This window comes from Notothenia coriiceps, unplaced genomic scaffold (genome assembly GCF_000735185.1).
Source record: "Notothenia coriiceps isolate Sejong01 unplaced genomic scaffold, NC01 NC01_scaffold00015590, whole genome shotgun sequence".
Lineage (NCBI taxonomy): Eukaryota > Metazoa > Chordata > Actinopteri > Perciformes > Nototheniidae > Notothenia > Notothenia coriiceps.
The window spans coordinates 291,075-311,816 of record NW_011348291.1 but is presented as its reverse complement, the minus strand read 5'-3'; the positions used below and the strand labels follow the sequence as shown (position 1 = coordinate 311,816).

At 40.3% G+C, this 20,742-nt stretch overlaps 1 long non-coding RNA gene across 2 annotated transcripts; it reads right to left on the bottom strand.

The window, feature by feature from the left end:
• Positions 1 to 504: 504 nt before the first annotated feature.
• On the bottom strand, positions 505 to 15,112 carry LOC104948970 (uncharacterized). 2 transcript variants are annotated; one of them, XR_798756.1, is made up of 4 exons: positions 14,962 to 15,112; positions 4,747 to 4,819; positions 769 to 830; positions 505 to 534 (listed from the first exon to the last, which is right to left on the bottom strand). It is a non-coding gene; the product is annotated as an uncharacterized lncRNA (long non-coding RNA). The 2 variants fall into 2 exon arrangements; XR_798755.1 differs by lacking the exon at positions 505 to 534 and having other exon boundaries at positions 751 to 830.
• Between the last annotated feature and the right edge of the window lie 5,630 nt (positions 15,113 to 20,742).

The window sequence follows — 20,742 nt, the reverse complement described above, 5'->3', positions numbered from 1 at the left end:
CCCCTGCACATTCCTCCAGTCCATCAAGAGTACTTCTACAGAATGAATGTCAGCTGTTGAAATATATGTATGTATGTGTGTGTGTGTGTGGGGGGGGGTGTGTGTGTGTGTGTGTGTGTGTGTGTGTGTGTGTGTGTGTGTGTGTGTGTGTGTGTGTGTGTGTGTGTGTGTGTGTGTGTAGCATTTCCCTACGAATAATGGTCGTAGGCTTTACTTTACTGATGAATTATAATTTATTTGTAATAATTAATAATTAATTAATTGTAATAATTTGTAACGTGAGCTTGAGCCTCTTCGGGGGGTGCTAACATTTAAATATACGGTCCGTTCTTCTCTTTCTCCGCCGTTACATAGAAGATATTACTTTCTCCGTCACGTTGTTTCTAATGCCTCAACAACTTCCTGTCAGCCGCGTGAACTTNAACATTTAAATATACCGTCCATTCTTCTCTTTCTCCGCCATAGAAGATATTACTTTCTCCGTCACGTTGTTTCCAATGCCTCAACAACTTCCTGTCAGCCGCGTGAACTTGCCTTCAAAATAAAAGCATACAAATGAAACAGGAAGTTCACCTACATTACATTATAAGATATATATACAACTGCAACGAAAGCAACAAAAACAATGCAACATCCCCTTCAGTCTCAAATAACACAAATTGGGTTATCTACAGTGTGTGTGTGTGTGTGTGTGTGTGTGTGTGTGTGTGTGTGTGTGTGTGTGTGTGTGTGTGTGGTCAAGAGACAGAAAGAAGATCATATACATACCACCACCATGAGTGTAAAAATCCAGGCGGTTCCCCAAGTGTGATGTTCTTCTCCCATCGGATCTGAGTGGAAAAGAAGATTGAGAGGAGAAGACAGAGGAAGGATATGAGGGATTTGACATCGCTGCATGTTTTATGCATATTGTAATCTTTTCGCCCAACTGTCCTCCCAACTTTACACACACAGAGTGAGAGTTGGACAGAAAAAAATAGGCCAACTGGCAGCGCAGTGGATTGCAGTAGAGTTTGTGGATAAGACACTGGGACTGTATTGAAGCAGCGGCCCTCTCCACTGCCCTCACACACCAGCAGAGCTCCTGCATGAATCTGGACGGCGAGATAAGATGCAGTTTGAGATAGCAGTCCTTGTCCCTGCTTCACACACACACACACACCTGCTGACATGACTGCACACACACACATTCACATAGTTAAACCTACACGATTCACCCGGGTCTGTGAGGACAGCAGTAAGATTTGTCTTTGTTTTTCTAAATATTTATTTATATATGTGGAATATCAGATCCTAGCTTCATATTTCCATTTAAGTGTCTACTCTATAGATTTCCCCAGTGCAGTTTATAGTGATGTGATGTGCCGTATGTGGGCTGGGCCTGTTGATTTAATGTTGCTAAAGAGCTGAGTGCTGCACTGTGCAGGAGAGCATAGAGTGGCAAAGTCCTCCCGGGGAAAGGAGTGTGTTCTGGATATCCTATAAATATGAATGTGTGTGTGAGTGTTTGTTTGTTTGTGTGCTTCTCACTGAAGAGGAACAGAGGCTAATTGAGGAAAGTAAGTCCAGGTGATAGCGCTCTCATTAGATGAGCAGGTGTGTGTGTGTGTGTGTGTGTGTGTGTGTGTGTGTGTGTGTGTGTGTGTGTGTGTGTGTGTCTTCCCAGTCTACCTGCGAGGATAGAATTCCCTTATCTATTGAAACATAGCTGTGCGTTTTCCTGTATGTGTGTTTGTGTGAGAGGAAAAGACTACGAGGTACATAGGTGCTTAGCCTCAGAAATCTGAATGCATGGCAAAGAAAACATCATTATGTCTTAAACAACACATACATCGGGTTTAACGAATATAAGGCAAGCCAATTGAGAAACCCATCATAATTTTGACGGCGCAGCATATAAATAAACTCTCCGACGCTGCAAATCGCACCAAAGAAATGGAACTAAGTTTAAACTCTATTTACTTTAAATCTAAGAATTGATCGGCAACCATAATTGATTTCTGATAATCAATTTGACGTTTTTAGAATTTTAAAAATCAATAATGCTAAACCTTTTCTGCTTCTATGGTTTTGTAAGGATTTTATGTTTTTCTTTGTCTTTTATCATTCGTATTAGTAAACTGCATTTCTTATGATTTTAAATTTAAATTGGTATGGTATTTTAGAGACAAAATATTTGATCAATTAATCAAGATTGAATGGCAGATTAACCAAAAATGAAAATAATCACTATTTGCCGTAATGGACTGATTCCTAGCTTTTCCACACCAGAGCATTTAACCAACTCATTGAACAATTAACTTTAACACTTAATTCTGTTGTATTCTGTATGATTTTGTAGCATGTCTTTGTTGGTATATTTTCTTGAATCTATTTCTCAATTGGCTTGTGTTTTATCAGAGCAAGTGGAGGGTGTTCAGGTTTGTGTGTGTTTCCACCAAGATCTGGAGTGTGATGAATGACTGCTAACATGGATGAGTAAAACAAGTCTTGTTTCTTCAAATACTCGTGAGAAATCCCTCAACACTTTAAAGCCTACTGCTAGGACTGCATGAAGGGGGAAAGGTGAGAGGTCAAGCTGCTGTTTGCACGGATATGTTCCCATTACTGTCAGTCTAATCCAAATATACTGACTCTGACCATAAAAGACAACTAAACAGAAACAACGCTGAGGTTGAGATAAACAAAATTACTAGAGTAAGCCATACAGTGTTGCCGGCGCAGCATTTGAGACAACTGGCGTCAAATTGACTTAGCAGTCTGCGCATGCATGCCTCATTGCCTCGTGGCCATGGACTGTTTGTGTGTGTGTATGTTGTTTTAATCCCTGTCTGTGTAGATGTTGTCTTAATTCCTGTTTTAATGTGTGTTTATGTATGTGTGCCTCTGGTTGCCTGTGACCCAGCGCTTCACCCCTTCCCACTAATAACACTCAATCTCTGGATGAAGATTCAGCCACAAGGGCCCTGAAATGAGCGAGGCTTCGACCACTTGATCTCCCTCTGCTGCTCCCCCCCATTTTTGCTTCATATTTTAGTCGACCGCTCGTGGCTGTTGGCAACTGGGCCGGCCTCCAGTGGTCCTGCCCTCCCTGCTGCCAGCCTCCATGCTGCCAGCCTCCCTTCACAGTATAAGCTAACAAAACCAATTTCTGTCTGATTGATCCACCCACGTCCCAGCAAGCTATTATATTTTTTCATTGATTTTCTACTTTTTGATTTGATTTCTATTTTTTTTGTTTTTATCCAAAATACATCTTAGAGATGACGTAGAGATTTATAACAGGAAACACAAAAGAGGAAATTTCTTCTATTTGTAGAGACAGTTCTTTTTGGCCAGAAAATAATACTCAAAATAAATGGTTGCACGTAAAATCATTTTTATAATTATTATTATTATTGTTATTATTATAGGCTAACCTTACAGAAGCTCCAGCAACACTTGCAATACTGGTATTTATTTGATATTTAAATTAGAAAAATATGAAAGGAAATATAAAAATCAAATTACAGACAAAATAAATGTTTTTCAGATTCATGCAGGCACTAAAAATGAACCCAGAAAATTGTCCAGGACATCACCCAGATATAACTACAACTTGTTTTTTTTACAGTTTTTGTAGGAATGAAAGAAAAAACATATATTTTGGTAATAGTTAGCTAGAATAAAGGCAGGCTAGTTGTTTCCCGTGTGTCCACTCGTAATGCTAAGGCTGCTAGGTGTAGCTCTATATTTACTAAAAAATAAAGAAGTGGTATAAATGAGTTAGTTTGACTTTTGCCCTTTGGAGCAAAATGTTGAGCTGTTCCTTAAATCAAATAGGTATAACATTGTTTTAAAAAAAGACCGTTAGAGAAGTCTCAATTGTAAGACTTTCATTATTTAATCAAAGCTTGTTTTCTAGCTGAAATCAGAAAATGTAAGTATCTGTGATTCTGATCAGTGATCTGCTTGTTGTTTACTAGACTCTCTCTTCCATGTGAGCAGCATGCATGTGTGAGTTTAAACCGGTGTTACAGTATCTCTATACGTGAGTGACTCTACACTGAGCTCACCTGATGAAATGTCAGATAAACGCTGTCAGTATTAAATGATAGAGACCTGCCTTTGCTTGCTGTTAAAGCCCTCTCAGTGTGTTAAGTGGAGCTGAATAAAGCCAGTGTGCAGGAGAGGTGTTGTATAGGAGACGGTCTGAACATGGGACCATTAGCAGGAAGGATGTCCATTAAGGAAGAAGATGCAACACATTAGAGACCCTAACCTCTCCAACAGTTCAGGGGCCTGATATGAGACTAATAAGTCTGGCTTACCTGGGACACATGATCAAATATTAAAAAGGTACACTCGATTTACCTTCAGGGACTGGCTCCACTTATTAAATGTCATACAGAGCAACAGCACATGCCCACAATATGTCAAACTGCACTAATTATACAATGTTTATGATGACAAATTACATCTAATAATGAAGGGCTGGCAATCATAGTAAGTAACCAATGTCATGTTCACATTGTCCCAAATTAACAAACACTCAAAAGAACATTGCTGTAAAAAAACAAAACAGTCTTGGCTCCGTAATATTGTTACAGTTTTTAAGTGTCAAGAGCCTGGCTTTTAGTAATATTGCTCAACAGCTGCTTGTACACAGATCCATTTATAACAGGAATTCCAATCCTGGCAATACAATAGAGGGGGAACCCCATTCACGCTTTAGAGACAGGAAGTCATACTGAAAGAAAAGCTTACCTCTGACAGGAAGGTCTGTGCGGATTTCTGTGCGCCGACATGAAGCAAATACTCATACACATATAAAGCTAACCTGGAAAACAGAAAGAGAAAAAGAGAGAAATTAGTGTCAAGGATCCCAACTTTTACACTCATCATCTTCCTCAAAATAACAGCACTCATTTTGAAAACTCATGACCCACATTGAATTCAAAGGAACCCATCGACATAACTTCAACAAATGCGAACAATCGGCAGAAAATCATCAGTGTGTCATTTTAGATGAAGCCTGGATAAACAGGATTTCACAGAGCGAGGATCATATACGCTGTGGAGGGGTTGTAAACGTGTGATGTAGAGCTCTGCAGCTCTGAGCTAAAGAGCCTCGTGGCACTGAGCCATGTCCCTGTGGTTTGAGGAACCCTGCTGTTGGGGCTCGGAGGCCGAAAACAAGACGGCGTACACACTGACAGGAACTCGGACAGAGGAGAGGAAAAATATCCTCAGACGTGGTTGAAGTTCTCAGATGTCAACGCGCTGCTTGTTGGATTCCTGTCATTTGTAGGTGTCACACGCATGTTGATGTCTATCTATGGATCAGATATACGTTGCTGCATATAAGATTTATATTTTAAGTATGTTAATTATACCTCTTTTCAATAGTGGATGTTCAGACTTGGTTCAACTTGGGAATCTCCTAAGAACTAGTTTTCTTTTCCATTAACCAGAGCTTTTCGGGCTCGACGTCATGACGTCCCCGTTTATATTTCTCCTTTCCCAGCAACACCAATTTCCCTCATAGTAACAACAATGGCGACTACATTTGGGGCTCTGGTAATGCTGCTCTAACTCAAGCCAAATGTAATGCAGGCACGAGTTTTCTAACAACTTCACTCGTTGTTGTACTCGCCAGGAGCTGATGTTGTTCACGTAAATCCCGTCCAGGCCTCAGAAACTCTCGGTGATGGCTGGGCAAATAGTCGATGCCCACGTTGAACCAATATTCTGGACGAGAGCAGGCAACTGGAAACACCAAGATCAGGTTTCCGATTGGGCTCCTGCTTCGAACCGGCCCCATAATTGCCCAGGTAGAGGTGCATTTTTTTTCTTTTTCGGACAGAGCATATTAGCAGTTTGCAGCCGTTGTACTTAGCTAAGCTTATTGTCTTCTGGCTCCAACTGAAAATGTTAAAGTCCTACACATATGAGAGTAGGATCGGCTGCAACTGTCACCATGAAAGTGCTTATCCCAAGTGTTGGACTGGTATGTGAACTACTTCGAGAAATAAGAAAAAAAGGCCTGTTACTGAAGAAGTAAAAAGGCAGAGAGTTGCGGAGGTTTCTGTGGATTGTTCTGGATCTGAGAATTAAAATCAAACCACCTCAAAGAGTTTTTATGAAAGAGGAACCAAATCATTGCTCTCTTTTTCCATCGACAGTTGACTCATCCTTGTCACTGTCTTTCCCTTGTTTACTCAACTAGTGATCGTTTCTAAGCAACTACAGCCGCTAAACCCGACTCATCTCAACTTTAAACAACTCTGAACAATGTTGTCTTCTACTTTAATTGCAACTAAATCTCAGATATTCAGTATGTTGTCAGTCTCAATTAGACTACACAAGAAGCTGCAGACACACATAGACCTCTAACTCCGACATCAGGACAAACGCAACATTTGCCCAAAACAAGCAGCTCAATATTTTCACTACGACGCAGAACAGACATCATCATCTGTCTGCACCGGTCTCCAGGTCTGCTGTGCTCCTGTTTTTTATGCTGATCACATGCATACAGACAGAGTTATGATGTTTGGGTTGATTAAAGGTGATACTGAATGAATCAACAATGAGCCAGAGTTGAGCAGCCTGAGACGTCTTTAGCTCTTCAAAGATATCGCTATAAAAAAAAGAGCATGATGTGCCACATCTGGTCCGAACCAGTTTCAACAAGCATTTGACACAAGATGATATCCCCTCCTCTATTTCTCACTCTTACATCAGATTAAACTGTATTGACGCCCATTGCAGATACAAAGTGTAAACACGCTTGTTGATTGAGGTATTCATTAAAGTGTGGGTTTGTTTTTCCAGGATGTCGTCAGTATTTCTTTAAAGAGGCGTCACGTTTAAAGGCCTGATCAATGATAACATGTGCAGAAAATGATTATGAGAAGTCACAGGGAGGAGCGAACTGCTTGTAAATGTTTAATATTGATCTAGAGTGACTGTCCTAGTATCGTTAAGTGATACTGATCAGTGTTGTGTTTAGTAGTAAGTCCATCACGTTTAATTACGTGTTGTCGGGAAATATAAAAATACATAATTTCTCTCTTTTAATAATAAATGTTAAGTTGTTTTTTTTGCAGGTATGATTGGGGATGCAATTTGATGCCATGACACCTGTTTTATTGATCACCTGCTTGTTGTTCTATCTCTTTCTATGTTTCATTCATTTATTATTCTTATATGGTTTTTCTTTTGTTTGGAAGGAATGAAACTTGTAATCAAAATTTGAATGTTAAAGCAAAATATTGCAATACCCCCACTTTTAATACATAAAAGGAATGATATTAACCTTAAATATTACATAACAACACTTTTTAACAAAGAAGAGTGACTTTCATTTCTCAAGGCGACATTACTGTAAGTACTGTACGGTTGTAAAAGTGAATATTTTGGATTTTCTTTTCTGTTTTGTGTTTTTGCTCATTCACTGTAAAGCTGATGTTGCCATCCATGTTTGTTTTTGCTCCGTCAGCCTGAGCAATTCAGGGGATGTTGAAGTGTCCTGTGTGTTGGGCAACGTGGGGAGTCTCTTGTTATGAAAGGTGAAAATGTGGCCCTCCTTGCGGTGTGAAATACCCAGCGTCCGGCGGCAGCTCCTATATGCCCTGTCCGCACTGCACAGGATATTTCCATGGGCAATGCGGTGATACAATGAAATGTTCGTGGCAGAGCCTGGTGAGATATGAGGGTCTCTGTGCCCGAGTGATGGGCACCTGCCCCGGCTGCAATGCATTATTTAAAAACACTCATTCAATCCCGGCTACAGGGGACACCTTTTGTTACCCTGTCAGAAGCAGTAAGTGTAACTTGGCAGAGGTGGAGAATTTTTTCTTGGAGGCTTATGGAGCAAAGCCTGAGGAAGGCCAGGGGGGGGGGGGTCTACTGTACAGGAGAGCTGTGTCAGAGGGAAAGGAAAGGTCAGGGCCTCGACTTCTTCCACTGGATACTGTAAGGCTTAACTCCTTCCCTGTGAACCCTGCACCAGTTACACGTGTCACTCAGGAATAACAGATGAGATGCTTACAAGACAAACCCCCCCCCGCACGCGCAGTCGACTCAACATCTCACATTTCTTCATCGCACTCTCTGCTCCATCGACTTCCACGGAGGAAACGTAATAATAAAAGTATTCTGATGCAAATTAAATGATGAGAAGAAGGAGATCTGTCTGAGTGGGAGGAAGAATATTTGACCTGTGTTTTGACGGAGGACTAAATGTCAAGGCTTATGATATAAAGCTGCTTTGTGACTTTATATTAATAGAGACACAAAGCCAGACAGTGCATCTTCTCCCGATCCCTCTCTGAAGCTTAAAGATCATTTGCAACAGTTTTTCCAACAAAGAGCAACTGGTAGAACTTTACTGAACCATTTCCTTTTCTTGCAACTATTATGATGCTTGAACAAACACCCCTCTTCAGTGCTATTAAGATGCACTGAACTAACGCACCTCTTCAAAGACATCCGTTTTCAATGGAGCGGCACAACGATGACTTCTTTTTTAGGCTAACCCAGAAATGAGCATTGCAAGGGCTTCCCCAACAAAAAGCAATGGGATTTTTACATTGTATTTCAAAAATAATGCAGAGAGTAGGATCTTGTCACATGTTTATGATTCTTATTTGTTTTGTAAGGCAGGATAATCTCGAAATATTAACACCAATTGTGGGTTTTGAAGCGTAAGGGAGCTTTGGGATTGATGTCTTTGCAGACCATTTACGTGCACAAATCACACTACAGGAAGGAGAAACCCCCCAAAAACCCTAATATGGGACCTTTAAAGGTCACCTATTATGCAAAATCCACTTTTTCATGTCTTTTCTACATCAACATGTGTCCCCTCTGAGTAAAGAGATTCTGAAAGTTTCAAGAAAAAAGATTCTCTCTCTCTCTTTGTCCTGATCCATTTATATAAAAACCTGTCTGAAAATGAGCTGATCAGATTTTGGCCACTTTGTGATGTCATAACGATTTTTTGGCTTGTGTAACCATTAGCCAATCAGCAACCAAGGTAACCCCCCCCCACCTTATCACCTGAATCTCCTCCTAGAGCACCATTGTGTTCTTTTTAACCAAATCTCTCTCAGAGGGGCGTGGGGAGGGGCTCCTTATTTTCATCTAAAGTAACAGACAGAGAATCAGCACTTTGGAAACAGGGCTGAAACAGAGGGGATTATGGGATGCTGCAATGATTTTGGTGTTTGGAGCCAAACACTTCAGAGACATGTTTTGTAAATATCTGAGACCTGGAATATATTGATGAAAAACAGTATAATAGGGGACCTTTAATTCATGCATCTCACTGAGAACACACTCAAGGAAGAGTCGAGACGAGGGAACCAGATGGGATAAAATGCTAACTAATTTCCGGGTTTTAGGACTAATTCCTGCATCACTCCAAGAACTGATCTGGGGGTCGGGTTTTGTGTTTTAAATATTTTTCTTACTCTAAATGAGTGTTGACGTTAATAAATGAATAATAAACAGCACTCCTGTTTCTGTCTTCCTTGAAGGTATCTTGCTAAACCAAAGCCTTGTGTGGCCTATAGTGCGCTGCTCCATGTCCACATATCAGTGAGATCTCTCCCACTGCCTCGTCCCCAGGAAACACACCTGACATTTAGCCCCAGGCCGCCCCATCCAGCCTTCCCTTTCCTCCGCTCGCCTCCAGAGACAAGGGCATCTCGGCTGAGTTTAGCCAGCTAAAGCACAGACAGTTAGCAAATTAACTTTCATGTCTTCTTTTTAATAATTCAGCAGAGAGCGCAGGGGCTGGGTGAAGTAAGGTATGAATGGAGGAAGTGAGGGCTCATTACTGCGTCTGCTTTTTATACATTATCCTTCGCCAAAGAATAACATCTATAGCATGCATCATTTATATATTTAGTGACGCACTGAATGTATCTGCATATGCATATTTTAGAACTGAAGTAAAACACATAATATTATTTCCTCAATATTAAATATTGATACCTTAAAGCAGTATAGATGTGAAAAGGGTGTGGATCACTGAATGAGAGATGTGATGTTTGAGACACCTGTGACACCGTTTCACTGCAGCTTATTCCCACAGCACACACTGTTTGTATTTACTTAGCTTTGCTATGGCAGTTCCTTTGTCAAAACAAATCAGTGTCAACACGCGTGTAAACACACATGGCTTTAGCATGGGTTAATCCACACTGTCACACACACACACACACAAACATTTAGTCCTCTCCCTTTCTACCAGCACGACTCTGTGATATTTACCTACCGACTGACTCACCTGTACATGTCCTCTAACCTCCCAGTGTAAGTTGTTCATTTTCAGTTTTACAGGAAGGACAGTATTTAGTATTTTGTGATTTGTTTTTGGCATAGCTGACATAGTTTTGCTATCACAGCAGCCCCCTCCCACAGCAGTTACTGAGGACCGTACTATGATGAAGCTTTAACAACAATAACAAACAATAATCCGATAATGTTGATTCCTATGTTTATCATAGGTACACATGATTGTTATGTACCTGATGTCGGTTCAGGCAGACGCTTTTCTCCTTATGCTAATACAAGACGCACACAATTCTCCTCTGAGCTCTCTGTTGCCAAACTGATTAACAACTTCAGGCACGGAGCCTCAATATTTATACCGTCTCTTTTATTTCAAGTGAGAAAACTAACAAATGTGTGCGGATGCACCCAGAGCAGCTGACGAGAGGCAGCATTAATTGACTGTTGACATATCTGAATGAGAGCAGTCAGCCACAGGGTGCCGAGGGTAAATCACGGGTTTCTTTACTTTTAGTGCAATGTTTCTACATGTGTTAGTGCGTAGCGCTTTATGCTTCTTTCAAAAGACTCAAATGCAGATGGCATCTGTGTAGAATCAAAACCATGCATTCAGACCTGAAGATCCCTATTAAACTGCATGTAAATAGGAAGGAGGAGCCAGAGGAGGAGCGGAGGATGTAAAGAACCCCGTATTCAAAACAAGCTGATTAACTTCAAGTTATTTTCACAAACAAATCCAACAGCACTTGAAATCGCACAGAAATATCTGTAAACAAACACAGAGGATTAGGAAACAAACCCGGGGAGCAGAATTATTTCAGAAACGAAGAACGTGATTTTTTAAAATGAGATGTTTGATCAAGCTATTTAATGTTTTGTGAATGGCACCTTTAATTAGGAAGCCAGATTCATCAGTGCGTATTTCAAAGAGTTACCAGTTACTGAATAATAAGGTGACATTAATATAGAAGCTGTTGTATTACTGTTCAAATTAAATTAAACGCTGGAAAAAAAGTGTGCAGGGTAATTAATTTCTTTGCTCACAAGGGCACCAATTCTTCCTTCTGCCTTTATAATATTTGTATACAGACTGTCTGAACACAATAATGTTTCTCAAGGAGTTGCAAAAGAAAGAGCCCCCCCCCACGTGCCTGCTACCTGTGTGGGATCTGGATACAGCTAAACTAGGCAAAGCCTTGGCTGTTGTATGTAAAAGTGACGGTTTTATGTTGCATTTCTGAACAAACCCTTTGGATTTGAGCCTTGGTTTCAAGGTTTTTGAAGAAAATAAAAACACATACTGTACACATGCAGTTTTGTGCTGTGTGATGTACACACTTACATTGGAGTTTGTATATTTGTTGTATTCAAACCTCAGAACTACTCTTTACTATTCAGGTAGCTGAAGGACATGCTGCACTGGAAGGGGGCTTTTTTCCTTTTTCTTATAAGCAGGCATAAGAGCCTATCTGTACAGACAAGATGACATTTATCAAATAACAACTCCAAACTAAAACAGACATAACAGCTTGCAATAGGACTGCAACATCAGGAGCTAATAGAAACAATGAAGCAACACGGATAACTTTGTAGCATCTGTGCTACTACAACTTTTTCAGATTGTCTTGGACTTAAAGAGACAGTGAAAAAAAAGATTATGAACATTCTGTTTCTTTTGGCGGTTTAAAAAACTTTAAGAGGGAGGTTGATCCACAATTTCCCTGAAAAGCTTCAGCATCTGGCCAATTACTAACAAAACCAAATGGTGTTGAAGAATAAAATCTGTTTGAAATACTGCATGTGTATACAAATATTTGAGCTACAGTTTCTGCAGGAAATACACAATATTTCCTCTTCTTCCTTGTAGCAACAGGTGGTCACAAGCCAACACCCTCACTGTCTGATTGCTTTTAACTATAGACAAAGCTATGGACAAATACTACAATTATTCTCTTTTTCTTTAACCACTTTTGTGTATTATGTAATATGATGTGTCTAAGTCTCAAATAAACATAATATTAAGCTTAAAAAGGCATAGTATTACCACATAACTTATACACAAATATAAGATTAAATGAGATTAGATCAAATAAGATATGAGCGACCATTATTGATCCCTGTTGGGACCTTCAGGGTTCATAACAGCAAAAGAAAAAGATTGAAACATAGAATACATTTGAGAATAAGGAGAATAAAAGTAAAAAACTAATATGCAGTGTGAATAAGAATAAAAATAATATTAAGTAAAACATTAAGTAGTATTAACATATAAACCGAAATGAGCGAAGACAGTTATGTATATGTGCAAGTATTTAGTGTGAACCATAGGAACAAATCACCTTATATATATTTAATGAAAAGTGGCTATACAGTAATGTCATTATTTTAAGTTTAATCAAGCAGCTGAACAAAAGTGATTCCAACTTTACTCAAACCAAAAGAGAGATTTATATATATTATAATCCATTTTTATTTAATTATTTAAATATTTGACTTGATATTCAACCCTTTAGCACTGCAGCTGCAATACTCTGTCAATCTGAAGTCCATCCGGGGTGCTCCTTTTATTCACTATCTGAATATGTAAAGACAGATATGAATATGTAAATATGAATATGAGCTAATTCAGTGATACATTCAGGCAGCTGTTGTGAGCTCCAAATTTACAAGGAAACATGTGTTGGCCCTGCGGGGCGGGTTAGGGTGACAAGACAGGTGAGGGGAGAGGGCAAGCGCCGTCTATTATGTCTGTGCAACACCTATAGGCCTGTGACGTGCCCCCCCCCCACACACACACACACACTGGATACATGGGATTAAATGATATTTCCTGTGCGGTTTCTACACAAATCCAGAGTTTTGTTTTTCACAAGCAGCCTTAACACAGGAGGATTCATCATTGCCAGCCCCCAAAAGACTTGTATTTCTTATGAGTTCAATTATTAATCCTCCTCCTACACTATCATTTGAAATACATGCTGCCTCTGCACTGATTTCACTCCCAATAACACATGGAACATAATCCACACTCCCTGAGCAAGCAAGTGCAACTAAAAACAGTCGGAAAACACAGCATTTAAATCATCCCCTGCTCGTTGTAAATAAAGCAACGCAGCCAAGGCACACAAACAGGTGCGGAAGCAGCCTAACGTCTGCTGATGGTTCATATGCAATATTAAAGCATCATATGCTGGTTCAAAGGTCACTCTGCCTGCTGTTCACCAAACCACATGGGACTGTTTTCATTTAGGATTCACTCCTCCACCTCAACACAGACACACACACGGAGCTTCTACATTTTCCAATAATCGGATGTGAATTCTGAGTGAAATTAAACGCTTGTGGCACTAGAAGTGTACAAAGTCATATTGGAGGGAGCTTACACTAAGCACATAAGCGAGCCACATCTCTAGAAAGATTAATCAATTGAATGTGACACAGCAATGCATCAAAAAATACAAAAGAGTCTCCAAAGAAATGTTGTTTCTATTACAGATGTATGAGGAGCGGTGTAACACAGCCTCTCAGGACTGGACAGTGTTTTTAGATCACAATTGCATCCCAACAGGGAAACTATACCTCTCACCTCAGACTGTTTAATCCTTTAAAATAGATTATTTTGATCCAATTGATTGAGTAATTTTTAAAGTGTGGGTTTGCAATACAGGTTTACATCTTTGAATGGATCCATACAGGAATATTAGAGGCAGCGTCGATATGAAGAGCAGGCATGAGGAGCAGCCTTCAGTCAAGGGACAGTGACATTTAAAAGTAACATAGTCTTATACAGAAAAACACTAATTCATGCACTGATATGACTCGTATGTTAAAAAAAAACGTTTAACACCAAATTTAGCAAAGAGCATGATAGAAATAACCCATATTTAAAAACACACAAAAACATTATTTTTGCATTATTTTCAGACACAATAAGGAAGATTTCGCGTAGATGCGACAACTTACTACATTTATCAATAGGTCTTATAATATAAATCATAAATATTATCAGATAAATGCTCCTTGTAGAATGACTATCCTCCATGTGAACGGATGCTAAAAAGTTTACCACCGCTGTATGATCTCTGAATGGGACCAAACTTTTCCTACATCGCCAGGTTTAGATACTACCGGCTTCACGTTAAAAACATACATCAAATGTCCCGAGCAATCTACCCGTTTATATTTCTAAAACACACAATAATCCAACCATGCAGCAGCTTCATCTCCTAAAGTTTAAGATAAAAAAAAGACCGAGCAGCAGCAGTAGCAGCAGTCCGCACAGGGACGATCACACAGGAACATGTTTAACCCTAAATTAAACGCTTTTTCAACTTGCAACGCTGCAGAAGCGAAACATAAAATATATTGTTGCAGTCAAAATGCTGCACCAAGTTACAGAATAAGTGTACGCGCCTTGCACGAAGACACGCTATTGGTAAGTATCCCATGCAAGAAAAACGCGAAAGTGCAAACAAAAGGTAAACATTTAAAAAAGTTTAAGAGACGCACCTCTAAGGTGGTAGGAGGGGAGGGGGACACGCAGGCACGAGCGCACTTTAGTACAGTACACTGCTTTTAAATTACCTAGTTTTGAAAGTTGGACTCCCCTTCCCTGTCCCACACGCCTGTGCATGATAAGCAGGTAAAGTGTCACATATTAGCGCATAATTCACTTACTTTTCTCTCGCTTGGTTATCGGAAGGGACGACAGCTCCTTTACCTTTGGCGTACATGCTGGATTCTGTTTTAAGACTTTTGCCCCACTCAACACCTGTCAAAGAAAGCAGCCAGGAAAACGCTCCATCTCCATAGCTACCCCTTTAGTGTTTTTCCTCCCCCCCTTCTCCTCCTCCCCCTCCTCCTCCCTCCTCCTTCTCTCTCCTCTCCCTCCCTCTCTTTCTCTTCTATTTTTTTTTTTTTTTTTTTTTACATCTCCAACATTGGCCACAAATCAGGCACAGTTTCTGTTGGGGGGACTTGAAACCGTCCTCTGTTGGATTTTTTTTCCCTCCTCAGCCGCTGTTCCGCAGACCTGCTCCTCCTCCCTCCCCTGTGCAAACGGTGGGGGCTCCTTAAAGGGAAACACACACTTCTTGTTTACTGACCTCAGAAACATGAGGAGAGAAAAGGGGGGAAGATAGGGGAAAGGCATGCCGGGTACAGGCTCTGCACTTATAACGACTGCAGCCGGCTCGTTTTGGGAGGCTTGCAATAGTCGTTATGTTTTTCCCCTAAAAAGACATTCCAGGACTTCGACTCCAATTTGGTTTCGAGACTTTGAATCAAAAATGTAGGAAACTACTCTCATTTTTTCACAGGATTGCACACCATCCTATGGAAGGTAGCTTATTATTTCCCATAGTGTGAGGTGGTCTCGATGTAGCAAACATTGTTTTGTCATAATCACTAAATAATTACTGCACCTTAGTAGGTAAAGAAAACTGTCATTGTTATGGTCAACCAACACATTATGATGTTTAGTATGGCCACAGGCAACGGCTACTCATTTAAAGCAGGGGTAATTTCAGGATTTGTTTTAAATTAAGAGTCATGGTGGTTAAGTACCACGTGAATGAATTAGCTTAGGCTCAGTTCAAAATTACTTAAAAATGTGTGAAATACCCGTAGCCTATGTTTACTAAATTAGCAAGAATTTTCTGCAACATATTCGAACATGTGACGGAGTTGCTGGCGGGTTTCTTCCTCAAACGGCGGCCTTGCAGGGCGTCAGTCATGTAATATGTCTTATTTAGAAAGGATACACACTGAGAGACAATTTCCTATATATTTTTCACATGGGCAGCACCGGCATCTTTATGAGACTAGCGGCAGGTCTACATCGATTATCTCTAAAGGGAGTGAACTCAAACACAGATTAGGACCAATTATGTGACCCCATAGTCACTAAAGTAAATATTAGACCCATTTTCCATAAGCTACATATCTTCCGTACAGACAATAAAAAATCTTCTGCTTTCATTAATTAGCAAACGTTCGCTAACACACTAACTAACTAGTAACTAACTAACTAATCTTCAGAATGTCAAATGTGTTTTTTAGGTGTGTACATATCAAATTTGAGCAACATAAGATATAAATAGCCAAATGAGACCGTGCCCACTAAGGATACAGGAAGTAAATACGATTTTATACAACTGGCTATGTTTGTAATGCGTCATCTTTTTTTAATTGAAATGAATCTGGTGTTTTTTTTACCATTACAGTCAACATTGCTTTTTTGTTGTTGCTTGAAACAACAATTATATCAACTTTACAGATGTGAGCAAAACTGCAACCATGTGCAAAACGTTGATGTGCTGTGACTGACTTACAGTTTATGAAATACTAAATGATAATTCCAAGCCTCTTGCACAATTTGTATACAATTCTTGACAGCAACACCTTTAGGATCGATGGAACACTTTTATCTTGAGTCTATCCAAGCGTTGCCAAGACCGTATGCGACCATGTGGGTACACGTTTAAAATGACATCTAAATAAGCATGAATTAGACTTCAGGTAGCCTAACAACATTAGGCTACACATTTCTCATGCTACTGGATGCAGTAAAATATGGTATAGTTCCACTTACACCAGGTTAACTACACATCTCCCAACACAGAGAGGGACAATTTGTTTGGGACCCTTTGACAACAAATCTAATGACCCATTATGATCCTTACAATCCACCGGACATATGGGGTTGTGACAAGTGTCAGATAGTTTTCTGCTCACTTGTCCGTTTAAACCTCTATATCAAGGTACTCACTTAACACACGTGGCCCTGATGTTGATTTGAGTCATCTATACAGGTCATTGGACACGGGGAAAATATCATCAACTCTTAACCCTTACTTACAGTAAAAGGAGATGGCTCTTGAAACTGCTCAAGAAATGTTTACAATATACATCATGAGTACTATCAAACTAACTGAGCCATTAAAAGAAATAAGGTGGTTCTCTGAAACCCTTATTGATTTGTGTTGATATTGGTGGGTGTTTTCCCTATGATGATCACTGACTGAGTTCATAGTTAGTGTATTTATTAATTTACAGTAATTTACTGATATTATAGTTATTTAGTCTGGTCATAGACCGCCCACACGACAGACAGCTATGAGGTTCACTTTTCAGAATTTGCTTTCTCAGCAACAAAAATACATGATCTATTGCTTTTGAATAAATACAAAAAGAATGTACTGTTTTGGATGTGGATACAGAAGTGAGGAGTGAAGCAAGGGCGTTTTTGGTTAACACATGGGAGGCTTAAGCAGCAGTCACCAGTGCCAAATCGCTGCTCTGCATAGAGAGCCTCTACTGTACATTTCACGTTTCGCATAGGGCTTCAGTCTTGATGAGATGTTTAGCTGATTGCTAGCTAAAAGGGGATTGGTTATTATTATTCATTTCAACTCTGACACCTAAATGACCCGAGGGCATCCCACTTTCCCTGGCACTCCTACACCTCAGACTCCAATTACAAAGCAGCTGTAGTTAGGTGGTACACTGGTTGCTCCGAATCACAGAATGTGACCAGCTCTGTGTAATAACAATTATGGCCAGCTATCAGATCATTTAAAGGGAGACACATTCATTTGTCAACAGGGTCTAAAGACAGCACATACTGGTGATCTTTAACTTTCACCAAACTTTCTATTATGCTTTCTGGGGTTTTCCCTTTCCTGTTTGTTGTATAGGTTATTGTGCATGTAAATGTTCTGCAAAGGCTTGAATCCCAAAGGACCTGAAACGCCTGAAATTGACTCCTTTGTTTACTTCCGTGTAATGGAACATGTAACACTCGCGCTTCTATTGGCTAGCGCTCCAACTTATTGTACGTGATAGGCCAATGGGCAGGACATCTCTAAGCGATTGCCCAATCACAACAGAGCCAGCCAGCTAACCAATCAGAGCAGACTGGGCTCTGGTTTCAGACAGATGGTGAAAAGAGGTGCTACAGCACAGGCAGTATGAGAAAAATTAATAACTTTTTTAACATTAACGCACAAAAACAGTTTTTGTTTTGAGACAACCCTACACTGCCAAAAATCAGTAAGTACAAACTGTACGAAGTGTACGAACAACTTATAATTTCAAGAAATAGAGACCACGCCTTACAGGAGTATATATTTCACTGGTAATCACTTACAATCGGTTCAGGGTAAAGAAGGAATTTGAAATGTGAGAAATATAAAAGAAAAACATGATCACATGTCCTTATATTGGCAACCGATAACATTTCAGAGCGGAAAAAAGGAGGAAAGCTATAGTGGTGTTATCCATTTGTCTTTTTCTCTTTATTGTGGCCTTTCTTACAAGCATGAAACTTGCAAATCCAGTAACTACTAAGCCCAATGTCCACATTTATTTACCCTGAAAGTGTGTTAAAATCTTGTTGCATTTTTACCAAATTAAAGACTTTCATGTTATGCAACAGCTCCAACAGTGACGGCCCATGTTAGACGTGCAGGCATTCAGTACCTCTGTTAGGTCGCTGCTCCGCCCCGACATCGGCCTGCACGGGAAGGAAAAACACAATAAGTTCAGACCAACAGAGGAATTCCCCCAGCCCCTGCCTTTGTGAGGCCAAATTATAATTAATCACAGGTTGAATAATTCAGCGCCAAGCGAATGGATGCCTTTCTCTGCTCATTTCTCGCCACCTGCCTCAGGAGGCGTCCCCAGAGCATGCATGTGTGTTTAGGTTATGTTTACGCATGTGCTTGTGTATGTTTGTGTGTGTGTGTGTGTGTGTGTGTGTGTGTGTGTGTGTGTGTGTGTGTGCGTGTGTGCGTGTGTGTGTTTGTGTGTGTGTGTGTGTGTGTGTGTGTGTGTTGTGGAGAAGCTTCTACAGGCCCAGTATAAAGAAAAACACAACCCAGAAACAACCAAACACAAGACAGCAATGAAACCTCCGCCCTACAATCCCTATGAGTCAGCCTTGACTTGCAGTGGCCCCTTGATCCGCCTCTTCTCTTCTTTTTCACTCTCAGTCCATCTTTCTTCTCGAACATCTTGACCTACGGAAGAGAAATGGCAATTTTAAGCAACTTGGAGGACTAGATTCCTGAAGGGGATGGGAAAATCTATTCAAATACCTCCTTACTTTCTTTGTGTCCCGTGATTGGGTCAACAACAGGTTACAGGAAGTTCATGTGTGTGCATGTAACAGAATGGGAGACAATGGGGAGCATGCTCATGTGGCAAAATCATTGATGCAAATCATCCTGTCTACATGTAAGTGTGTGATTTACACAGGAAACTGCAATGGAAAGTCAGTCAATGGACCGTTCAGCCATTGTTAACGTGAAACATTTATTTTTGGCTGTCATTCGGTCACTGAATTGAAAGCAGGGTCTCAAAAATCATGCTTCCACGAACAAGTTTGAATAATGCTCAGCTTAAAATGTAACTTCCTCCTAACTTGGAGCCTATTTTCCCATGTTTATGTGTCCAACCCAACAATTTGATCCAGTATAGAACAAGAGCAATGCAGCGGCCTATATTTAACAGTAATATAAAATAACATGTCTTGGTGACCATCTACTGCAGCTGAAATATTTTTGAGTCTTTAAGCCCCTGCTTACATAACTTCAAGCACTCTGTTATCCCAAATATGAACCTGTCTGTCTGGTAAAGTGTCTGTCTGCTAGTCTGTCTGTCTGTGTGCCAACCTACCAGCTGTTCAGTCTGTCCGCCTGCCTTCCTGTCTATTTGCCTGTTCTGATTTGCGTCACTCCACATGGTCACCAAGTTCGTCTGTGCCATTCTCGAGCACCCTCCCAACCCCCCCTTGCTCCGCTTCATCCATATGACACCCAGCGGCTACTGCGAGCCTCTGCTGTGATGAAGAAAGACTGGGCTCTTCATCGTTCCCATAATTAGAGACAAAGAAAGAAAAGAAAGCTTTGGCACGCGTTGCTTTTGTGCGCCTCCTCTGCAGATACAGGCTGCAGCCACACATGAAAGCAATAATAATAAAATCCATCTCCTATATATTGCTTTCTGGGCCGCCTCGTAAACATTTGTAAAGTCATTGCAAACTTTAAGAACACTATTCTTCAGATTGTTGACATCACAAAAGCCTTAATGGGTGAAATAAGTCTGTGTTACATTTTCACTTCTTTCTTTTCAACTTGTGTATGCTGTTTCTTCAGATTTACCAGCTGCTAATGCCACATCAAGCAAAACCATGAATCCAGAAGAAGCGAGGCCTTAAACAGGGGTTCAGATTAAAAACACTTCTGCATTAAAAAAAATGCAAGCGGCTGCGTTGGTGGGGTCATGTTGTTTCAGATACCATGAGACAATGACATATGATCGAGGAAGTGCAGTGTGAGTAGCATATCTGTAAGTCTGAAGGCTTGTCATACGCGATAACACAGGGTTTCCAGGTCATTTTTAACTCTGCCAACAATGAAACACCTGAACTACATTAAAATGACTAAATCTACTTCA